This window comes from Malurus melanocephalus, unplaced genomic scaffold (assembly GCF_030028575.1).
Source record: "Malurus melanocephalus ecotype Western Australia unplaced genomic scaffold, MMel_1.1 scaffold_6, whole genome shotgun sequence".
NCBI classification, from domain to species: domain Eukaryota; kingdom Metazoa; phylum Chordata; class Aves; order Passeriformes; family Maluridae; genus Malurus; species Malurus melanocephalus.
In genome coordinates this window covers 3990377-4008616 of record NW_026623238.1, presented here as the reverse complement: position 1 = coordinate 4008616, position 18240 = coordinate 3990377, and positions in this window count along the sequence as shown.

Sequence of the window (18240 nt, the reverse complement as noted above, 5' to 3'; positions counted from 1 at the left end):
TTTAAGATATATCACAGCATTTGTGTCATAATATTTTATCTGATTAACCTGGATTCTCAYAAAAAACCTCTCAGTGTTTCCTGCACTGGCCCTAACTGCTTCTGAGTGACAGAGTTGGATAGACTGCTAAGCTYGGTGTGACTTGAGGTCAGGAAGAGGAGGGCTCACTTTAACTTGTAAGATGTGTAAATCAATTGCATTCCCAGTAAAGTGTTTATGCCATATTTTATTCTGAAATTGTTTAGGCTTAGCTGACAGTCCATGGACATTGTTAGGCCTTTCYTTGCAAGATTAATGGCTCATATATTCTGTTAAATCACTTTCCCATGTAGGTACTTACAGATTCATTTACTTTCTAGGCTTAGATTAGAGATTGATATCAGCTGTTKTAGCATTGCAGTACATTTTAAGTCCATGTCCAGTTTGTTATCCACCATGATCAGACTAATTCCCTTTCTGAGTCAGGGACATATTCCCTGACATCCAAAACATATTCCCCCATTTGTAAATGGCATCGTTAGTCTCCAGAATACAGCCTCAAATTTACTGCATTAAAATACTCAGAATACAAATGAGGTGGATTCTCAAATAAGGTTTGGGAATGTTTCTGGAAAAACTTACGTCGTTCACTATTGTTTCTAACTCTGACATTTTTTTTACATTATATACACCTATGTCAGCATGGATTTGCATTTCCAGTAGTTTTCTYCAGGGTAGTAAGAGGTCCATGACACAATCTTCGTTAATCCCACTTGAAATGTTCCAACTGGATAATGATTAACCATTAACTTATCTTTTAAGGAACTATAAGATAATCATTTCAGTGTAGACTTGAAATGTTAGTGACAAACTTTTTATCAAAATATTGTGCAATTCTACATCAACTGACTTCTAGTAGTTTAAATRTATTTTATCAAACCCTTTGTAAGTCACATCTGTAATCATACAATGAAGATTTGGTTCATCTGGGATGATCTATTAGCTATAAAAAATTGTTGAGTGATATTAATAAGGTTACAATTCTTTAATCTTTTCTGAAGCATCATACATCAACCATTTCGTTAGAACTGCATAAATAATGAATATAAATATAAATATAAATATAAATATAAATATAAATATAAATATAAATATAAATATAAATATAAATATAAATATAAATAATATAAATAAATATAAATATAAAATATGAGATGTGGAGGCTGTGTTGAGATCTGGCAACTGTTTTAATGAATATTTTTTTACCTGTCTAATTTCATTAAAAGGCAAGGTAAACAGGCACGATTTGAAAGATTATGGTTTAGAGAAACTGCAGAGACTGGCAGTGTGAGAGTGGGAGTTATCCAGCCTGACTAAGTCAACAATAATTTCAGTTTCGCAAGGAGAGTCCATTTTCATTCCTGGAAATCTTGTGAGAACAAAATATTTGCATGGTACTTGTCCAGGATTTCCAGACATCTCTCAGCACAGCAGGAGCTCTGTACATGATRTCTGTAGATCAGATATGCTCACTGTGAAACTTCAGACCATAATCACTGCATCAAAATGTCCACCCTTACAGATCTGCTCCTCATCTACTGAACGTGTGTCACATCAGAATGTGCGGACATGTTGGAACTACTGTAGGTTAAAAAAAAAGGTGAATACATGTAGAGTATGTCTTGTGCTTTTTGGGCAGATTTAGCTCTTTGATGTATGGTACAYAGCACACCCACAACTACTTCTGGGCAGAAAATTTAGCAGAACTTTGGGCTTCTTGCTGTCAGTCACATGCTCTTAATATTCCTTTGTGGGCAGGACTTATATAAAAACACTATCAGAAGATTCTACTTGCAAATTCCCAGGAGGCAGTTGCAATRTAATGGACTCCAGTGATCCTGGACAAAAGAAATGGTCTTGGAAATTGTGACCTGTCAGTTCAAGAGAGCAGATCTGAAGCCTTTAATTTCCACCAGCAAATTATTAGGCTCCTGATCCCCATTGAACAGAAAGATTATTTTCACTTCCACACACAAGAAATGCTAACAAAATACAGATAAAAAGGTAGAAAGTGTACCAGGGAGTTAATGTGACTGAGACACCTAATTTTTGTGCAAAAGGATCTGAAAACTGTATGCAAAGCATTCGTGGGGAAACACTATCTGCTCTTCTGAAAGGACTTGCATGAATTCTTTCTGCAGTCAGCACAGGTATAGCTCCAGCTTTGGAGGCTTCTGGAGAGCTGTATAGTAAAATTACACTAAGCACTTACATCTTCTATTCTGAACTGAAAATGCCTGCATCCACGGTAACCTGCACTGATGGTGTSTTTTAAAGGATATAGCAAAGCGGTCAGCACAGGATTGCTGGCTGTGAACCTCTTTTCTTTCAGGATCTCAGCTCACCCTACCAAGGAAATGCCTTAACTGCCATCCTTTGGGGTTGGTTTTGCTCTTTTTACAGTTGTGGAGCCAAAAAAGCATGAGTGAAAAATGGTGAGAGGTGGAGCTAAGCAAGACAGAGCCCAACCCTCAGCCAGAAGGGAAAGACTTGGATTTTTTGTCCCTGCTCTGTTATGCTGATAGGGGACTGTAATATCAGAATGGAAAGAAAAATGGTGTTTGTGGGTGAGAAAATTAACATTTTTGATTATTGATATTGAATAAGTATCTTATCAATGCTGACATTGGCCAAGCTGTATGAGACATTTGCGTCCTCTGAAGATAAAAGCATTGAAGTCCATGTAGTAGAGAAAAGCAGGGCTGCAGTGTTTGAAAGGCACCTGTCAGACAAACTGTCACACTTACATTAATTTTATTCAATGCCTGTTAGAAAGCTGGATTACTTTATTGAGAAAGTGAGATATCTTTCAATTAATTTATACTGCTGTCAGCAAAATCTTCTGGGGATTAGTCCTGAAATTGAGTTATGTGAAGAAATTCCATAAAGAATGCATATGAAAACTTAAGCAAATTTTGCATTTAATTACTGTTTATAACATGACCCTTCAAGGGGGTGACATTTAATTTCTTGCTGTTGTAGCACAAGGCTTTGTGCTCACTCTCATCACAGGTATAAATTCAGAGTTATTTCTGATTAGTACAAAGAGTCGATAAAACTCTCAGGTCACAGCCACTTTTTTCTTTACATCTTCTGGAATACACTTAAGTTCCATATTTTGCACTTCTAATTCTATTTCTGTAAGAAAAAGGAAGGAAATCAAGCTGACATAAGCATGAGATCTGCAATGAGAACAAATCCCTAGGGAACCTTCAGTGATGCCACACAGTGCACGAATAAAGTATAGTCTTGGAAAAATACTTGAATATAACCAGCTAAGTAATTGCCTGGTATATTCAACTTACAAACAAAAGGCCTGCAGTCTAAAATATTTTATATGATGCTGCTTTGCGAAAGGACATATCCAGTTACTTTGTAAAAGCAGTGATATTACGGTTGATGTCTGGCTGAACTAAACAAAATGTCAAGCAGATTATGAGTCCTTTGGCTGAACTTTCTCATTAGAAAATGATGATTCACTCATATTGAAACTCTGCAAAGGAATGTGCAGCTCTAGTGAGATATTTCCTCATAGGGAAACCGATGCCCAGAGGAGCACCWCTGTGCTGGGAAGCTTGATCCTGAAACAGCATCTGGAACACTCACTGCATCTATGGCCACAAAAGGTAAAAGGCAGATATTCATGGAACAGAGCAAGGAAAAGTGCTCCAGTACTGTGGATTGAATTGCATCAGGATCAAAACAGTTTCTTGTTTCACTGATGCTACAGAAATTACTGGTAATCAATAATTTGGGATCATTACCATCAATACAATAGATAATCCACTCTACTAGACTAAGTGTAAATAGGCACTATTCTACAAAAAAAATCCAAAACATTCTAATCCTACCCCAACACACTCATACAGTGATGTGCACACTTTGTGGGCCCTCTTTGTGGCCCTCTGGAGTTACCAGTGCATCTCATATCTGGAGAATGAGGATTCCCCCCTTTGCAAGCTGTGCATTTTCATCTCCCACTGGGACGTGCGTTCACTAGCATTACATATGCCCTGCAGCTCCCYACAGCTTGGACTGGTGCAAAATGCCCCTCAGAGTCCCACAGGCACACCAAGGGTGAGTTCCCATGTGTTTGTCCCTCTCTTCAGCCTGGACACAGATGGCTCGGGGTCGCTCATGGGACGGTTGCAACGCTGCAGAGCATCATCTGGCAGTGCCACACCAGACTTTGCTTCACAAGATTTTCTTGTGAAGATTTTCTTCTTAACCCGTCTCCCAGGTTAAAGAATTTCTTTTCAAGCTAACCCTTTTTATGTTGAAAATTCTTCAGGCAAATGCCTGTTTTTTGGTTTAGCTGGCTGGTGATCATCATCCTCCCAGCAGTACCAATCTGTTCAAGCACTTGTGCTGGTTGGTTTTTGGAAGTTTGGGTTTGGGTTTTGATTTTATTCATTCGTTCCCCAGATGTGATTAATTATTTCATCTGTTTGGATCTTTTAAGAGATTGAATGAACTGGTTGATAGTAGTAATCAGAAGTTTGAAAAGGGGTTTGAAACTAGATACTTAATTTTTRTATTCCTGAAATGAGACCTCTTACTAGAACCTGTTATCAAAGATGTCTCAAAAGAGAAGAGAGATAAAGAGATATCTGATTGCTGCCTAATACGAGCTTGTAGACAATACAGAGATGGATTCTTCTCAGAGGTTCTCAGCAAAGAGACAAAAAGCAACAATTTTAAATTTCATCAAGGGAAATTTCAAGTTTTTGTTTATCTGTAGAAACTCCCCATGAAAGCAGTTAAGCACAARTTGCTAGGGGATTTGGGATATCTCCATTGATTTTCAGAAATAGATTGGACAAGGCCATAAGTAACCAGAAGTAAGCTAGAAAGAAATGTTGCCTAGAGAAGGATGTTGRATTACCTGTGGTCATCTCTTCCAACCTAAATAATCTTATGGTTCAGCATTTTCACATTTTACATACTTAGCACTCTCCAAAGGAAAAAAAATACCTGATTACTGAGAACGAGATAAAGTCTAGTAGGACAATTAAAGAACTCATGAAGAACATTGCATCTAAGGTAGTAAACTTCTYAGTGCATAAGCACTAAGTGGGCAAAGTATGAAGAAATGAATTCACTTAAATTCTCTTAAATTCTCTTAAATATCAAGATGAGTGCAAATGGTTTCAGGACCATGAGAAACATAGAAATGTAGACCCGACAGAAGAAAGCATAAGACACTAGAAAATGTGTGTATATCTGTGCTAACTGTATCACTATTGGGAAAGAGCTGTAATAATTTGTAAATATTTGTTAGCTTGATTGTAAAAGTTAATTTTGGTACAACTGGCATAATAGTGATTTCCAGCTTTAGRCTAATAATGAAGTATTGGCTCCATACAGAAGGTGTGATTCTTTAGCCCACTTTGTCCTCACAAGGTGCAACCTGGCAGCCCACCCTTGAGAACCAGTTGTGAAAGTTTTGTGGAATGTTGTAGAATGTGGGCAATAAAGAGTGTAAATAAAGGCAATAAAAGAATGCACCACCTGATCTGGTCAAACAGCTGGTTTGAATCCTGGATTGTTTGGAAGACTGTGAGACAGCCTGGGCTATAGGAATACACGGAAAAAATTAACCATGGAGCTGATCAAGTTTCAGTGTCCTTGGTCTCAAGTTCCTCTCTTCTATGGACATTCAAACCAACATTCTCCACTTCCTTTGTCAAAGCCTTGGACAGTGACTGACAGAAGAGGTAAAACTTCAGGTCTGTTGAAAATTGTTAGGAATCCATGAATGTCAGCCATGAAACTGGACTGAGATCAAATATAGAGTGTAATACAGTCATCCTGTGATATGGACACTCTGATGAGTGTGAACAGACTTGTGTATTCTTCCCCCGGTCAATATGCATTCTGCATTGTGTCTCAATGTGAGTAAACACTCACTTTGAGACGAAAAAATACCACCAGAAACAATCTGGAGAACAAACACCCTGCTTAAGTACCTCCAGTCACCTCTCCTAAGGGAGTGCACTAGCTTTTAATCTACTCAGCAAAAGTGGTTCACTACTCCCTTTTTCAAATGATGGATACCATCTGTGGCTGCTTTGCTGTCTGCTGAGCTCTGTGCTTACTCTGTGGCAAATGGTGCAAAGATCACACCTAAGAGACCCTGCTTTCCCTGGGGWTTTAGTCAGCTTTGTCTCAGCTCTGAATCACAACACAGATGAGGCAGGAACTAAAAATACTCCCCTATACATTTGCATTCCATGGGTACTTTGCAATGTCAAATGTAGACACTAATTAAAAGTAKGTTCTGCAGTTTTGGTTTTTCAAATTGCTTTTCTTGATTGTGGATCTGAAGCTGATAGGGTTTTTTTGAAAGAACTCTATCTCCAAAAGTTAGACTTGAAACAAATTAGATGGGGGAAAAAAAATCTGGTGATCATGTTCAGGCTTTCAGAAGGTCTACATAGTCAGAAAATGAAAAAAAATAGGGAAGTGTTCTAGTATTCTGTTAGGAATTCTATAGGAAACAGAGGAYACTTGAATCTTAAAAGCCATCAGCAACAATCAAAACAGAGCAGAAAAGCTAGGAACCTCCCTCAGTAAAATCTCCTTCTCACAGGGGTTTATCTAATKTTCTTGTTCTATTTGCACTTCATGCTATAAAAAAGTTCAACAGAAAAAGCTCAAAAGATAASTAGCCCTGAAATTTCTGCCTGTTTTTTGGCTACAGAATAGTAAAAATTGTGGAGCAAACATTCTCAGTGTAAACCTAGAGCCTTTCCCTGATTTCTTGGCAACTGCACTACTGAGTGAAGTGAACCTTCTCCTTTGTGTCTCCTACACTAAGTGTCTGCTCCCCAAAAGAGCCTTAACTCATATGGAACTATTTAAGAATGTCTAAAATCACARTCTAGAGACCTCTAGGTCTAGGTGGGAAGTCTAGGACCAGGTTACATTGCCTGAATTAGTTTATGAAAACCTGCAATCTGCTTTTTAAGCACTGAATTACCTGAGTTAAATGTGTCAAGTGGGCAGTGTGAATGACAGGTCTCTCCTATCTTAGAGCAGTGTTGCATTTCTAGAACGTTTAGTTCTAAGATAAGACAAGAAAAAAATAATTTATTTCACCTACGTAAAATCCTAATGTCCTCTTTAAAGACAAAATTTAGTTCTACTAGAGTGTGCTTTGAATGTATTTTATCCTGACAGCATTCTGCTATACACAGACTCCTTTATTGCTACAAGGATACCAGGATGAGGGGAAAAGTCCCTCCTAGTAGTAAAACAGAATTTCCTTGTTCAACWGTACAACCCCCCCTTCACTAGTATATACTTTAGAAGGTGTTTCATACTTTCCAATAAKCAAAACTTAATTTTACTTTTTTAAGACCTGGAGTTACTTCAGTGGTGTTGTAGTAAAGGGTAAGAGAATATATTTTCATTCTTCTCTTTAAAATGGTGTCTGTGTAAATAAACATCAAAACTTTTGTATTGGCTGTTACTAACATAGAGAATTATTTGAAGGYATTAGGAAATTCTAGAGTTAAGTTTCCAGTGCTTGTGCTAAATCTGAAGTATCATTTTTATACGACAGCCTTTGACAACATAAGCATATAATATTTTTTCCACAGGATACTACGTCATTCTACAGGACAGACTGTTAGGCCTGTAGTGAATGAAACCGTTGTCTGTACAAACCCTGCTTTATGTTTGATAGAGTTTGGAACTTAAATAGAAAACAAAAAAAAAAAAAAAGACTTTAGGAGGAGAAAGGATGGTCTTGTTCATCATTTAATTGAGTACAGGCTGGGTATATTTCAGCCTCTGCCAGATGTCCAGTTTGTCAAAAGAGCCTAATTTCAATGTTTTCTGTAAAAAACAGAGAGTTGAAGAAAGCAGAATTGCAGGAAATGCCGTGCAAAGTGGCATCTAAATATATTTCTCCATTATTTTAATATAAAAATATATTATTTTATAATATTTATGAACACATTAAACATTCATAAATTTTTAATATATAAATAAATCAAGGCCATAAATCTTATGTTTGTAATTAGCTGTGCAAGTTGTGCAAAGTTTACAGAGCTGTCATGTTAAGCCCAACTTGAAAGGCAAATCAACTCATCACAAAACCTTGTTATTTTTAATACAAATTACCTTCTCTTAGAATAATTGATTTTTTTTTTTTCATTTCAGCAATATTAACTATGTATTGGTTTTGGCTCTGCTTATGGAGTACACAGGAATATTTGCACATATTTCTTCCCCACAAGGTGGTGGTATTACTATGCTACATAATATCTTTTCTTCAGAATGAATTGAAGCAGTTTTATTTCTAATAGGAATAAAATGTCATGCYATTTTGTGCCATAAGCAATTTGAGCTCACATTTATGTAGTTAAAAGGTTAAATAGCTCCWCCCACTTCAACTTTTAAGTTTAAAATGTCTTTACCTAGATTTGCCTAGAAAGTAATTCTGCAGTAAGAGCTCAAGAGCWGAGGAATCATTTTTTCTGTGTGGTGAGAGTGTAAGATCACTTCAGTCAGACTGAAGATGTTTGGCAGAGAGGGTCAATTAAACTGGCTGTGGAATGCCAAACTCTTTTTTTTATGTAACTGATTAAAATCCCATTGTAGATTCAAAATTGCTAAACACCCAGATAAATTAACAATTAAATAAGTTTCCAAGTGGTATCTCCAGTTTCTTCCGTGCTGAAGGGAGTTAGAAATATCACCTGGTTCGACCCTTTAAAGGAAAGGGATCCTTGATGAGATTATCTAGCATCCTGTTCAATCCTTTCTTGARAARSTCCARKGGTGGGGACTCCACCACATTTCTGGGGAGGGTATTCCAGAACTCAAAACACTGTCAGCAATATAAACAAATCATTGCTAAGGCAAAGGTGTGATACAGATGCAAAGACTCTCCTCTATTTCTTGAAACATAAGAACATTAAACCTGTGAAAAATTCATTGAAATATTTGATTGTTCTGAAGCATCGTATTCCTTCTTGGATCAGAGCAATATCTAAAGCAAGAGAACACACCAGATTTTAAGATTTTTACTTCAGGGGAAATATGGGCAAAACCACTATTAGATTAACTGTTGTAAAATTTCTTTCAAAGTCTTTCATATAGCCCAAACCAGTTCTAAAAAKCAATAAGTGGAACTTCATGGGAAAAAAATCTTTGGAAAACCAATGGTWAACCAGCCAAAATCTGCCTTCAAAATCACACATATAATTCACATTGGGGAAGTGATGTTCTTAATTATTCTTTTACAACCTGCTTCTTTTGCCACTGACACACATTAGAGTGGAATTTAACATCCAGGTGAACAGAAGCAGACTTTGGCACTCAGTGCTTTCTTCAGGAAGCTTGATGGCCTGGGAACAATACTGATGGACCTGCATYTGTGAGAGAAATACATTTAAACTCAGCACAAAGGAGGTATTTTTAATCCAAGCTATGAAACAGAATGACCATGTAAGTAATTTCTAGGACAAAATTATCTAGTGTGAGGAATGGTCTACTATGAATAGCATTGCTTCAGAAAGCAACCTACAAATGTAGGAAATCAACAAAACCTTCAGCAATAATTTGACTGCAGGCAGCTAAGAGGAGACTCCTGACAAAATTGAGGGTCCTACATTAATCTAAGAGCCACAAAAGGAGATATTCTTTGTAAAGAAGTTGTTTTATACCAAAATCCTTAGCAACCAAATTATTTTTKCTTTTCCCTTGAACCAGGAGGAGTTCAAGGAGAAGTTAGATGAGAAAATAGTTACATACTCATGCTATGTTTTACTGAAGCTCCTTAAGATCACCAGAGAATTGCTTTTCAATGCATTTTCTCTGCAGATTTTTTTTTTTTTAATAAACATTCTTGTTAGAAGATTTTATTTTGTAAATTGAGGGTCAGGGAAGAAATAAGAAATTTCCTATTGGAAAAAATAAGTGAATTAATGATACACCATTMAACATTTCTCCATTCTACTACAATCAATGTGTGATCCTATTCACAGGCAGGAAAAAAAAGTAAATGGTAGCTAAACCACTATTTTTATGATCTTTCCTTTTGTGTTTGGAAGATCATAGGCTAATGGCTGTATTTCTTACTTWGGCCTCTGAATCTGTCAATCTTTTTATTCATCTTTCCCTGTTTTTTCCTATTTTTTAATAATGTGTGGAAGGTGGTTGCTCACATTGCCTGCCACAGTCATGCCAGGTGCACTTTCACATTAAGATGATTATAACATGTAAATCTCAGCTTCACAGTTTCTGTCAGCTGCCTGAGGATTTTCTCGAATATCTTTTTGGCCTCAAGTAGAGTGAAGAGTTGCACACCAAGATCTACTTGTATTGCTTATTTTTTATTCCACGCGTGCAACTTTGGATATCATGGTGTAGGAATGCATTTGTGGGAACTCAAGTTTCTCTTCCTAAGTGAGCATTGTAAACCACCAAATCTGTTGAGCTAGACTGCCCATTTCTGGCTCCTTCTTGCAGTTTTCTATATCTGGCTACCTCAACAGAAGCAATGGCAATATTTCCCACCCTACCTCAGGGTCACATCTGAGCTGTTCTTTGACAAGGAAAGAATTTGAGGCTCATATTCTGCCTTTAGCTGAGGCAGTAAATAAACCTCAGTGACCCTAATGTTATCCTTTCCCAGGTAAGTGTTTTAATGATACTTACCAAGATAGGTATACCAAAAATGGGCATTTTGTTCTACCTATATAATTCAGTTCCAAGGTCTTCCTCTAAAAGCATTGTACTTCTACTGACGAGAAKAAGCACAGAACATATAATCATTCACATCTGACACAAATTCCTAAACATACTAGTGCCTGGATTTTTCACAGACCCAGCTGCAATTTTGGACATCAGTGCTTGAGCACTGGGATATAACATGACCTACAAAGAGGGTTTAATTACTCTTAGATGATTAATGTAACTCTAAARCAGATTTTTGTTAGTCAATATTCCTTCCTGGAGCCTGAACTCTGCACTTAAACTTGAGGGAGCAGAAAAATTTCTGTCATAATCCATCTTTGGCAATTTCTGTTGGCTAGTCTTCTCCTCTCAATACACAGGAGTTTGTGTCTACCATTTTGAATTATATAACCCTTCCCATGCCCCAAGGACTCTAACTCTTGATTTTGGATTGCATTTCAGGGAAAAGAGGTTAAAATATAGCTGCTACTCTGTCTGTTTTCAAGATCCATAAATCCTCTTTTGGCTCTAACCTAACTTCCCAAGCTATCCTTTAGTCTAGGAAGTCTATGAAACTGAGCATGTCAGATTGCTGAAAATTCACCACTCAGAATAAGGGTGAACGAGTACTTAAGCTTGAATACTCTGGAAACATTTTTATTTTTCTTCAAGTTGGAGATTAATTGAATTAATGCAAATTTTTTGCAGTAAAACYTGGCACTGGGAACCATAACAGATAATTGCATGTACAAAGCTGAAGGCAAGCTTCTTTAATGATTACCTAAACTTCATATTTACATAGACCACTTTGAGGTTTTATGCTGAAATTATGTTTAACTCGAGGTTTTGACATGACACCAAGTGAAATTCTTTTTCAATTTTTAGTTCCATTCAAAGTCAAAAAAAAAAAAAAAGGGAGACAGTATCCTTATTTGCAGTAAACCAGCATCCCTACACTACTTTAAATAAGAGTGTGTAAGTATACAGCAACTGAAGAGCTAACCCCAGTGAAGTAAAGCCGTGCAGTGAACTGAACCAAAGAAAATGTTCAAGTGAGTAAGGCCAGCTGTACAGCACAGGCAGACTCTGCAGATGGGCACTGGGCCAGGTTTCCCCATTAATTGCCTCCCCATGCTTCATTGAAGGAAGTTTGAAGCCAGTCCAAATCTCCTAAGCTCCACAGCACCACCCCTCTGTTTTTACTCCAGCTGAGACTTCCAGACATCGCTCTCACTGGAAAAAAAAAAAAAAAAAAAAAAAAAAAAAAAAAAAAAAGGGAATACACACAAAGAAGTTTTCTAAATAGTACTTTGTGTTAGCTGCAGAAGCAGGGCTTTGTCAGGAGTAACTCTCGTTCCTGGAGCAGCACTGTTGTAGGGTCTGGTGATGAGGATCCAAGCAGAGGAAACGAGGTGGGAGGAGAGGCTGGTGCTGGAAAAACAAGGGGGAGAAAGCATATGGGAAAATTAGAGCTTGTCTGAGCTGGTAGCAAAGGAAGGGAGAAGCAGCAACTCTGAGAGCATAAAGAGTTCTGGAAAAGTCTGAATGGAAAAGCAGGAAAGGAAAGTCCAAAAGGAAGTGTATGGGATAAAGTTTGTGAGTTAGGGGATGYTGCAAGGCAGATCTGTGTCTGGAAAGGAAACTGAGCAGGGCAGCATGGTAAAGAATTGAAGAAMTCTTTTAGAACTAATGGCCAAGGAAGGGAGAATGGACCAGGAGAATGTGGTGGGAGTCAGAAGAGARACACTGGGGTTAGAGAGGTGAAGATAGAGAGGAAAGAAATTAGATTATATAAAACAGGATGTGTGTGAACACCTGACTGAGGACCTGGGAGAGCACAGAGGCTTGACACAAACATGGTGGTGGRGACATCAGCAAAAAAGTTTTCCCCTCAGGAAAACGTCAGTATCCAGTAAAGCACAGTCTCCCTTAAAACTAAAACATACTGATTCTGAGYACCAACATTTCCAGTGGCAGCACATTACTGTGAAAGCCAGAGTTATTTTTATCCYGAAATGATCAAAAATATCATGTGTTGGAATGGCTCTGCCCATCAGCTATCTTTCTGTCCAGTATCAGTGTTCTGGCACTTCACATATTGCAAAATAGCACAACTGAAGCCTATTGGCAAGCAGTCTCAATTCCCTCTCACAATCATTGCAGAGATGATAACAACTTATTACTGCTATCAATTAATCTTTGAGCTGAAATWGAGCCTGAACAGGAAATGAGAACAGAGTGAAACCATGTTCCAGTTATGGAACTGATGAATGAATGAATGTATACAGACCAGAAGAGCTGTTTTGAAAAGTTTACTTTTTTTTCCTTTACTCCAAATTAAAAAAAAAGAAAAAAGTAAACAGAAAAAAAAAACCACTTCAAGGCTTTGAAAAAGTTCACAAAGCAAATTTCATAGTTTTACTATCAGGAGATCTTCTAGCTTACATCTTTCAGAGCAGAGATGACCCACAATGAATAAGACAGGGATGCAGAGAGAGGACAGCTTTTGAAAAGAGGCAGTATTATCCAGCACATAGGTTGTCACCAAGTCCCTGTGCCATGCTAGCTATCAAGCCTGTCAGCCAGGGCATGAAGTCCATATTTCCCTTTCCCAGGTGCTTGGTTTAGAGGACTGAAATAAAGACTATTTGCTGCTGCCTCCTCACCTCAGCTGCACTCTCCATAAAAGTGTTCGTTCATCTTCAGTACTTGAGCCTTCTATCAAAATTTTCAGCTTGGAGGGGCTGATGCCTTTTGCCAGCACAGTCTCTTCTTCCTGTAGTTATGACACCAGTTCTGTTACAAAACTGTGCATACCAGTCACATGATGAATATAGAGAAGATAGTTTAATAAATGCTTTACCAAGYGTTATACAAAATCAAGAGCTGGGAAACTAGACATGCTTTTTATTTTCTTAGTCTCCAGAGCATGTATGAATGCTCAGACCCCTTGGCCCAGCCTGTGGGAACTGGCAGAATGTTTCCTGGGAAGTTCCAGCTGAGAACAGTGCAGGCTGGGSTCCCTTCCTCCCTCTCCTCCCAGCCAAGTCCGTGCTGTCCTCCAAGCATGCAGACTGTAACTGTCAGTGGGAAGCCCTCAACTGGTAAGACAGTCAGTTTTAATTCTCCCTGCAGTGCCAAAGGCGAGTCTTGAAGTATGAATGGAGTTTTAGATGTTCTCCAAGATGTTCACTAGCAAAACAAACTGCAAACTTTGCTCCTTTGCCTTCTGTTCTGATAAAGTCAGACTTTGAGCCAAACACTGAAGTCAGTTGCAGTGATTCTACTTCAAGGTATGATAGTGTAGGTACTATGGCTCTGTATTTATAATTGCCTAAATTCCCACTTCTTCTGTGTCCTGTGCACTGCACTCTGCCTTGGTTACTTTTAATTGGGCATCTCCTTAACCTATTGTTATGCCTGACAATAGCAATACAGCTTTTTGTCATCTATAGTCTTCAGCTTTTATAGAATTTAGGTTGTTCTAATGAATTACCTCCCACCTCCCAATCTCCTGTTATAAAGCTGGGATTTGGGGGAGACAGGGAGAAGGGGGGGAATACTACGTGACATTGCAGTTTTCCTTATTTCAAGCAATTGCATTTAGCAGACTCCATGCTCTTTATCCCAGAACAAAAAGAGAGGTTATGTGAAGAAGTTTGAAAAGCATGTGGATGGCACGTACTGGATTTATTACCACTTCATAAATTCCTACAAAGGTTTGGCTTCCTTTGTTTTTAATTGCTAGCAATCAAACAGTTCACACTGCAAACAGTCCCAGCTTTTTGTTTGAGACAGTTGGAGGGGAGGGGGGAAAAGAGGGGAAAAGCTCATGAGAAACATGAATGAGTAAGCTTTGCTGACTCTTCCAACTACAGGGCCTGACAAAGTGCCTATAAATACATTTCCCATGATGTTAACAGCTGAGCAGGACTTTTGTTGTATAATAAGTGGGAATTGGAGCTTTTCCAACTTAGCCAAGTGGGAGTAAATTGTAATTAACATCTCTAATAGAAAACAACTTACTAAAGAGTTGGTCTGTATTTTAAAACATAACTTTGACATGTATATCATAAACAATGCATTTGCTTTACTGATTGTATTTTCAAGTTACCTCTTCAGTGTTTATTGATATTTTACTATATAGAATCTCCTAGCTTACCTAATCCAAATCACAAATATCAATCACTAATACTATCTATGGTTAAGTAAAATTGCTCATTCTTACAGATCACAYAAGCAGGCTTATTGACCATGTATGGTTACTGATTGTAAATAATGAAAGAAAAAAGAGAAAATGTGTGAGAATGTTTGTCACAAGGTGTATCTAAAAGGAGTGAATTTTTCCTTTATTATCTTTTACCTTCCTCCAGGGATATTTACTTCCTGAAAACCTGATTCTGATGAAAATTGAAAAGAAATATTGTAGTAAAATCTCAGAAAAAGTTATAGAGGGCATCAACATAAATCAGTTTCCTTTCCACTAGAAAAAAAGAAAACATCAACCGAAGAGGTTAAAAATGATTAAAAAATATTTCAACATGTTAAATTTTCAGGAGACATAATTTCAATCTCATGGATTTATGTTTTGCAAAAATAGAAATCCTCTTTAGCCAGTGAATTTTTTTTAATGGCATGAGATACAAAGTTCAGACTGGACTTTCTGGTATCCCTAGCTGTACTTTTTCAATCTCCTTCAGAAAAGGCCATCAAGTTTTKCTCAATTCAGGTGCTTGTTGTGATTTACTGTGCCAACTATTTGCACTAAGTATTTTACAGATTTGTTCTTTTTGGTTGCACTTAACTAAATCAACTGCAATATTTTTAGTTCAAGAAATTAATGTGCTATTTTATTAGGAAGACAAGATGCTACCAGTAGTGCAACCCAATCATATCAATATCTTCTGAAAATAACTCAGTAAACTCATGGTGCATTTCAAAACTATTGGAACTGCTGATAATTTCTAAACTGAGTTTTTGCTCCATATTTGCATCAGATCTGAGAGATGTTTTTTGCTTGCTTTTGTTGGTTTTGTTAGTTTTTTGTTTGTAATGGAACAAAATTACAGACACATAATAATGCAACCCAATGTTTCTGGTTTGAAACCAGATGATCTTCAAAACAGGGTAAGATTTCAATGCAGGTGTATAATATATCCCTCATATTCACACTCTAGACTTCCCATAGTATTATTCCTACAAAAGAGGAATAAAAGTCTTCATCCATTTCCTCACCTTAGTTGCCCCTGCAAACAGTCTCTTTACATGATTAAATACTTATTTATACACACATATTCYTTCACCTAAAGGTCTCAGCCCTTCATTTTTTTTTTCCACATGAGACACTTTTTGGGGTGACAGCAAATTGCAAAGTGCAAGCCTCAGGAGTAAGTYACGATCCAAGCTACTGCTCATTACCTCTGTCTTTGAGGTAATACCTTACTGCAAACTACAGCAACTTCTTCCAAGTTCTCAGGGAGTTCTTCCAAGTTTTTCTCTGTTCATAAAAATAGCTCTATCCTGTGAGCGCCCACCGCGGGAAAGACGACACGAGACTTCTAGAGGCAGGTCCAGATGCTTCTTTATTAATTTCTTCTTCTAGCTCTTTTAGCCATAGTGATTTTCAGCTCAAGTGATTCTCAGCTCTCTCTKACTCTGACTGCTACTAGCATGCTTTTTTATACACTTTTCTTATCTCCCGGGTTTTGAGAATAAACCAATCAACGAAACCCTAGACAGATTACATAACCAGAATATTCTCCAATGTCCATGTAGCACGTTCTAGTCGATGATTGGTAAAAAGTTTCATCTGTCCAATCCTGTCCATCTCTGTGGCTGGTACGTCAGCCCAGCTCAAGTCTGCACTGTTTTTTCCATGTCTGAGTCCAGGCTGTTTTCCAGCCCAACCCCCACACATAGCTCTAAAACAGCAAAGGCCACAGCACTATCCATATGAGATTTTTGACCAGTAAGGGAACAATCACCTGGGTCTTTTTACACTAGCCAAAGAAACATATAGAGAGAGTCACAAATCTATCACTTAAGTCTTTAGAAGCAGTAATGAGTGGTGCTTGGCCAGTTGTTCGAAGGTAAGGAAAAGAGTGAGGGTAGTGAGGTTACTGGGAAGAGTCAAGAAAAAGGAAAAAAGGAAAGTAGAAGAGTCTACATAAGAATTGATAAGTAATTGAGAAGCCAGGTATTATCAGTTCCTTAATTAGAACTTCACTGCCCTTAAGTTCAGTATCCTCATCCTGGGATAGCKTCTGGTGCTGCTTCCTTCTGCTGGCTGTGGCAGCCAGCAAACTGGCAGGAGGGTGTGAGAGAGGGAGCATGAGGTACAGCTCAGGAAGGAAAAATGTGTTCTTCTTGGAGTGCAGTTAAATATATCCAGCTTATATTCAAATAGTGATTCTGGAGGCTTCAATTACATGCATAGAAGCAGCATGATAGTCTGAAAACACAAGACAGAAAGTTTGGGCATATGTTGAAATGAGAAAAGGAGTGGATGAAAAGCTGTTGTACTGGTTTTGGTTAGGATAGAGTTAATTTTCTTCCTCATAATTTGTACCATACTATGTTTTGGATTTGTGCTGGAAACAGTGTTGCGTGATTTTCTTGGCTCTTGTTGGGCTGTGCTAGCAGTGTCAAGGTCTTTTCTGCTCCTCATCCCACCAGTGAGGAGGCTGGGGGTGCACAAGAAGGTGGGAGTGGACACAGACTGGACAGCTGACCCCTATCATGACCAACCTCTGAGTCAGAACAACTGGATTCCCTATTAAAGGATCCCTTGGAGGAGATCAGAACAAAACAATGTCAGATAACTGTAACAACAAYAGCTTTTATTTTTAACAGCTCTGGAATCGTAACTAGAAAAAGAGTAACTGAAAAAAACATAACTGAAAAAAGAGGTTATAGGCATTCTAGGATTTAAGATTATGCTAAGAGACAGAAGGAGAAAGATGGAAAAGAAAATAGAGAAATAAGAAGCAAGATAGAAAGATATCACCAGCTGTGGCTCCAGCAGCATATGAATGTTGTAGGTGGTCACAGCACACAGTCTCTGTCCATCAGGGGTGAGGACCCTCATACACAGCAAAAATTAGGGGGTTTATGGCCTTGGTGTCTTTCAAGAGATGGCCCAGTATCTCCTCCAGGAGGAGTTACAGTGGCCATGCATCATCTTTCCTTGAACAGGTCAGGAATTTTTGAGAGGAGATCTGTAAATCTGTGGTTTTTGGTTGCGCAGTRATGACTTTTTGCACAGGAAGGGAACTGGCACAGTAAAAACGCCACCCTGCCTCCAYGGGATCTGCTGCTTAATGGCAGCTGGTAATGTGAAAATCTGCCCAAAATATGTGGAACATGGACACTAAGGGCTTAGCACCAACCCACTCTCCTCAAAGTATTTCCTAATATGTCACATAATGTCACGCTGCTAAAATAGACACTGCCACAGCTTCCAGCTACTTTCTATGCTGAAGTCACGCTTTTTGAACCCGGAAGACTAGATCT